Below are 6,111 nucleotides of genomic sequence, written 5' to 3' on the forward strand. Positions count from 1 at the left end.
GATTCTGGTGCAGAATACACCGGGTCTCTCCCTCCCCATATTGACTGATACCTGATCCTGGTGCAGAATACACCGGGTCTCTCCCTCCCCATATTGACTGATACCTGATCCTGGTGCAGAATACAGTGGGTCTCTCCCTCCCCATATTGACTGATACCTGATCCTGGTGCAGAATACAGTGGGTCTCTCCCTCCCCATATTGACTGATACCTGATCCTGGTGCAGAGTACACCGGGTCTCTCCCTCCCCATATTGACTGATACCTGATCCTGGTGCAGAATACAGTGGGTCTCTCCCTCCCCATATTGACTGATACCTGATCCTGGTGCAGAATACACCGGGTCTCTCCCTCCCCATATTGACTGATACCTGATCCTGGTGCAGAATACAGTGGGTCTCTCCCTCCCCATATTGACTGATACCTGATCCTGGTGCAGAATACAGTGGGTCTCTCCCTCCCCATATTGACTGATACCTGATCCTGGTGCAGAATACAGTGGGTCTCTCCCTCCCCATATTGACTGATACCTGATCCTGGTGCAGAATACAGTGGGTCTCTCCCTCCCCATATTGACTGATACCTGATCCTGGTGCAGAGTACACCGGGTCTCTCCCTCCCCATATTGACTGATACCTGATCCTGGTACAGAATACAGTGGGTCTCTCCCTCCCCATATTGACTGATACCTGATCCTGGTGCAGAGTACAGTGGGTCTCTCCCTCCCCATATTGACTGATACCTGATCCTGGTGCAGAATACACCGGGTCTCTCCCTCCCCATATTGACTGATACCTGATCCTGGTACAGAATACAGTGGGTCTCTCCCTCCCCATATTGACTGATACCTGATCCTGGTGCAGAATACAGTGGGTCTCTCCCTCCCCATATTGACTGATACCTGATCCTGGTGCAGAGTACACCGGGTCTCTCCCTCCCCATATTGACTGATACCTGATCCTGGTGCAGAATACACCGGGTCTCTCCCTCCCCATATTGACTGATACCTGATCCTGGTGCAGAATACAGTGGGTCTCTCCCTCCCCATATTGACTGATACCTGATCCTGGTGCAGAATACAGTGGGTCTCTCCCTCCCCATATTGACTGATACCTGATCCTGGTGCAGAATACAGTGGGTCTCTCCCTCCCCATATTGACTGATACCTGATCCTGGTGCAGAATACACCTGATCCTGGTGGTCTCTCCCTCCCCATATTGACTGATACCTGATCCTGGTGCAGAATACACCGGGTCTCTCCCTCCCCATATTGACTGATACCTGATCCTGGTGCAGAATACACCGGGTCTCTCCCTCCCCATATTGACTGATACCTGATCCTGGTACAGAATACACCGGGTCTCTCCCTCCCCATATTGACTGATACCTGATCCTGGTGCAGAATACACCGGGTCTCTCCCTCCCCATATTGACTGATACCTGATCCTGGTGCAGAATACACTGGGTTTCTCCCTCCCCATATTGACTGATACCTGATCCTGGTGCAGAATACAGTGGGTCTCTCCCTCCCCATATTGACTGATACCTGATCCTGGTGCAGAATACAGTGGGTCTCTCCTCCCCATATTGACTGATACCTGATCCTGGTGCAGAGTACATCCTGGGTCTCTCCCTCCCCATATTGACTGATACCTGATCCTGGTGCAGAATACACCGGGTCTCTCCCTCCCCATATTGACTGATACCTGATCCTGGTGCAGAATACAGTGGGTCTCTCCCTCCCCATATTGACTGATACCTGATCCTGGTACAGAATACAGTGGGTCTCTCCCTCCCCATATTGACTGATACCTGATCCTGGTGCAGAGTACACCGGGTCTCTCCCTCCCCATATTGACTGATACCTGATTCTGGTGCAGAATTCACCGGGTCTCTCCCTCCCCATATTGACTGATACCTGATCCTGGTGCAGAGTACACCGGGTCTCTCCCTCCCCATATTGACTGATACCTGATCCTGGTGCAGAGTACACCGGGTCTCTCCCTCCCCATATTGACTGATACCTGATCCTGGTGCAGAATACACAGGGTCTCTCCCTCCCCATATTGACTGATACCTGATCCTGGTGCAGAGTACACCGTCTCTCCCTCCCCATATTGGTCTCCTCCCTCCCCATATTGACTGATACCTGATCCTGGTGCAGAGTACACCGGGTCTCTCCCTCCCCATATTGACTGATACCTGATCCTGGTACAGAATACACCGGGTTTCTCCCTCCCCATATTGATTGATACCATTCAATGCAATAATACAAAAATGACAACACAAGTAAAAGTGTAGTAAAATGCTAAAGCGCCGTGTCAGGTCTCTCTCTCCATTCAGAGACATCCCTATCAAGCCCCTCTGTCAGTCTGGAGCTCCTTGCATCATCTTGCGAGTCTCCATGCTGGCTCCATACATGTTTCTGTGAACACACATAATCACGGTTCTATTTGCAATGGCCGTTATGATAGGTAATATCTCGCACACGAACAGCTACTATGTTGACGTTTGAACAAGTCAGACTAAACCTACCTAATTCCGTTCTCCCCATCGACCACCATTGGTGAGCAGGCAAGAGGTGAGGCTGGAGGTGAGGTCTTTGCCAGTCAGTCACACACAAACACACACAGAGCACTGATTGCATTATCAATGGTGGTTATCATTGGCCCGGTGGAACCAACCTGATCGCTGCGTTCTCCTTTCTATTTCACTTCAGACGATCAGGCTGGTTCCACCAGGCTAAGATATGCCCTGGACATTGTTACGCAACTAAGAAGTAGAAAATAAGCATCAAATAATGTTGATTTACATAAAGGAGGTTTCACAACTGGGTTCTCAAATGAATTCAAAGTAATGAAGTGGGTTACCTTCTGTAATTGTACAAATGATGAGCCTGTGAAAGATGCGGACAGGTGAAGGTTGCTGGCCGGATACTTGCCCACATGCTGACTGTTCCATTCTAGGCAAGTCAGTTAAGAACAAATTCTTATTTACAATGAAAGCCTTGGAACAGTGGGTTAACTGCCTTGTTCAGGGGCAGAACAACAGGTGTTTACCTTGTCAGCTCAGGGACTTGATCTGTATGCACACATGGCTGTAAGTCGCTTTGGATAAAAGTGTCTGCTAAATGGCATATATTATTATTATTATTATTATAAACCTTTCGGTTACTGGCCCAAAACACTGTAACCACGATGCTACCTGCTCACAGCGAGGGCACGTCTGCATGTTGCTGACGAGAGGCCCCTTGCTGGTCTTCTCCATGCTGTATGTTCGGCTGCAAACTGGACATCTCTCAAGCAACTGCAGCAGGTAATCTTATGAGGTGGTGTAGATTGGGAGGGCCTGTGACAGGGTGATATGATAGACAGCGTTGGTAAACTGCATTTTGTTCTAAACAAAGCTTTTTGCTAATGGACTTCACAACTAAAATGACTCTATTGTTGTATCTGCTCAGCTAGGGGAATTAGCCTGCTATTTTATCAAGCTGGTTATTTATTTATACAACTTTTCACATAACGCACATTACCTGTTGTTGTTGATGAAGCCATCTGTGTCATCGGAGCAGTAACTAAGGTCGCTATCAGAGGCTTCATGATGGCGTGTCCTTTTCATAGGAGTTTGGGAGGGGGGTTGCACGTGGAGCTTGTCAAAGGGGGCATGACTTGTTGACATAATTGTAAAGCTTAATTTACTCGTTGTGACACACTGAGCATCCAAACTCCGTTTTAGACTAGACTGGCTTTATGACCAAAATGATCCTATGTACACATTGTAGTCCATTTTCATCCTAGAATACGTGTTTCTGGCTCATATAGATGCCACATAGCCTACCCAAAGGGATTAGTTGTTTTTTAGGGCCAGTCACTCTTCAAGTGTTGTTTTGGGGAACATTTGCGGCCTGAACGGTGTTGAAAATCTGTGTGATGTGTGAGCTGTGATCACTATTGTTGAACACGATTATTCACTCAATGTTTCAATGTCTCTGTTGTATTGGTCACTATTCAAATAAGCCACACATTTAACTAAATGAAATGTTCTGCTCAATATTTAATCAGTTCAATCAGTTCAACCTTTAATAAATTGCAAATGCAAATGACATTAAACTCATGACCACTTTTATTTCCAGTGTCAGATGAATCCCTGGTCAAAACAACTTTTTGTTGGAGTTTAAACTTGGCCTTTGACTTGAAGCATGGAAACCAAGAGTTCATTAAAGAGGAAGACTTACTTGCCCCAGGGAAACAGAACCAGTCAGTCATTTTTCTCATTCCAGACATACTTAAGACTGCAGCAGTCCCTTTCTCCGAAGCGGTGCTTTTTCAGCTGAGTTTAGAAGGGGGAGAGAGAGGATGGAGGGAGAGAGATGATACAGTGACGTGTTGCGGAGAGAGAGAGACGAGTTTGAGAATGAAAGACAGACTACTGTATAGTTAGGCATGAACATTCGAGGCTTACTGCAAGAAAGAGATGGGTCGAAACTGTTATGGAGTTACCACTAAGGATGCATGAGATGAACTGACCGCTGAGTTGTGTGTAGGGAGTGTGGGGTCACTCTCCGGCCTCCTGACAAGCCCATTAACCTGCCATTATCTCACGCTCCACTGACCACATCACAGCACCTTTACGTAACTCGTCTTCAGTAACCTCGCACACACTCAAACTCCTCTACTCATCACAATAGTAGGATGGGAAGATTCCATACTATACTTTGGGCCAGGGGTTTGTCCTCTTTCCTGACCCTGTGAACTGAACAGGAAAAGCTCTTTGCCAGGTCACATGTTGAGAAAAAACTCCAGATCCTCTCTGTACTGTTAGATGGTCTGAAGCTGCTAGAAGGCATTCTGGCTCTAGTGTCTCCCTGTCTCTGACAGCCAAGTGTAAAGTTATCCTTCTGCAGTGCAGGGCCAGTGACTCAGCCTGAAACAATGACAATAATGAGCTTTCTTCACAGTAGAATGGAAAAGGACACGTACGCAGCTCACCAGCGGGGAAAAAAGCACTGCTTGGATGATTAACATACTTTCATGACAGTGAGACGAAACTTTGCTGAAAGGCCAAAGGACACACACACACTAGAGGGTGTCATGTGGGCTAAGGCACCGAGAAGAACACACACACACACACACAAAAACACTCTGGCAGCAACAAGGAAAGAAACACTGTTTAGAACGCCCTTGAAATTGGACAGGGATAAACACACTATGCACGTTTGCAAATACACCAAACAACGGGCGTTTAAAAAAAGCAAGTGCAAGGCCACAGAAATCACAGCTTTGCCAGGGTTATGTTCCATGTGAACACCATAGGGAGGAAAAGTGGCAGTTTGCAATGCCAGTATGTCTGTAAAAATGACAAGTGAGCTGAAAACCACAGTCAGGCTCTGCCCCTCAGTACCTCCTGTTGGGGCCTGCAATGCCCTACTGAGAATCCGTCACTACTATAAGGCAACATTTTCCCACAGTGCACTACTCCCCTCAACAAGACTAGGGACAGAGAGGAAGAGGCAAAGCAAGAGGTTTTACTCTGCCCAAAATCTGCCCGCGTAAATAAGGCCACAAAGTAAGGAATTTTTGTACGGAGGTCAATGAGAGAGTCTCAAATTTGTTTAACAAACAATGTATTTCCATTACTAGAGCTAGAATTGATTTAACCGACCTGGAAGACCAGGTGTGTTGACTTTAGGCAATCCCTGAACTGATCAATTAGCTCAGTTGGTCGGGTGTGGTGACTAGTTGGAACAAAATCCTGCAGTACCTGCGGCGCTCCCGGAACAGGGTTGCCTACCACTGATGTAGGCCCTATAGGGGCTGGAGAGCCTCTATTGATGGCCAGGTTATCTGTAGCGTTGAGGTCAGCTTGACCCAAGGCACAGTCAGTCATTTGCTCTGACCACACCCTTTTTTATATTCTAACATAGACGGTTGGTTGTTTCATAACAAAACCGTGCACAACTATTGGGTAAATCAGACGGGGTCGGCTTAGATTTTTGACAACATGTCATTTATATTTAGTCTCCAAACGTTTATTGAAAACATAAATGCATTTGCACGAGCACTTGTTGTCTCCAAAATACATCTGTAGAGTTGCTGGTTAGCTAGCTAGCGAAT

This window comes from Oncorhynchus gorbuscha, linkage group LG08, assembly GCF_021184085.1.
Source record: "Oncorhynchus gorbuscha isolate QuinsamMale2020 ecotype Even-year linkage group LG08, OgorEven_v1.0, whole genome shotgun sequence".
Classification (NCBI taxonomy): Eukaryota; Metazoa; Chordata; class Actinopteri; order Salmoniformes; family Salmonidae; genus Oncorhynchus; species Oncorhynchus gorbuscha.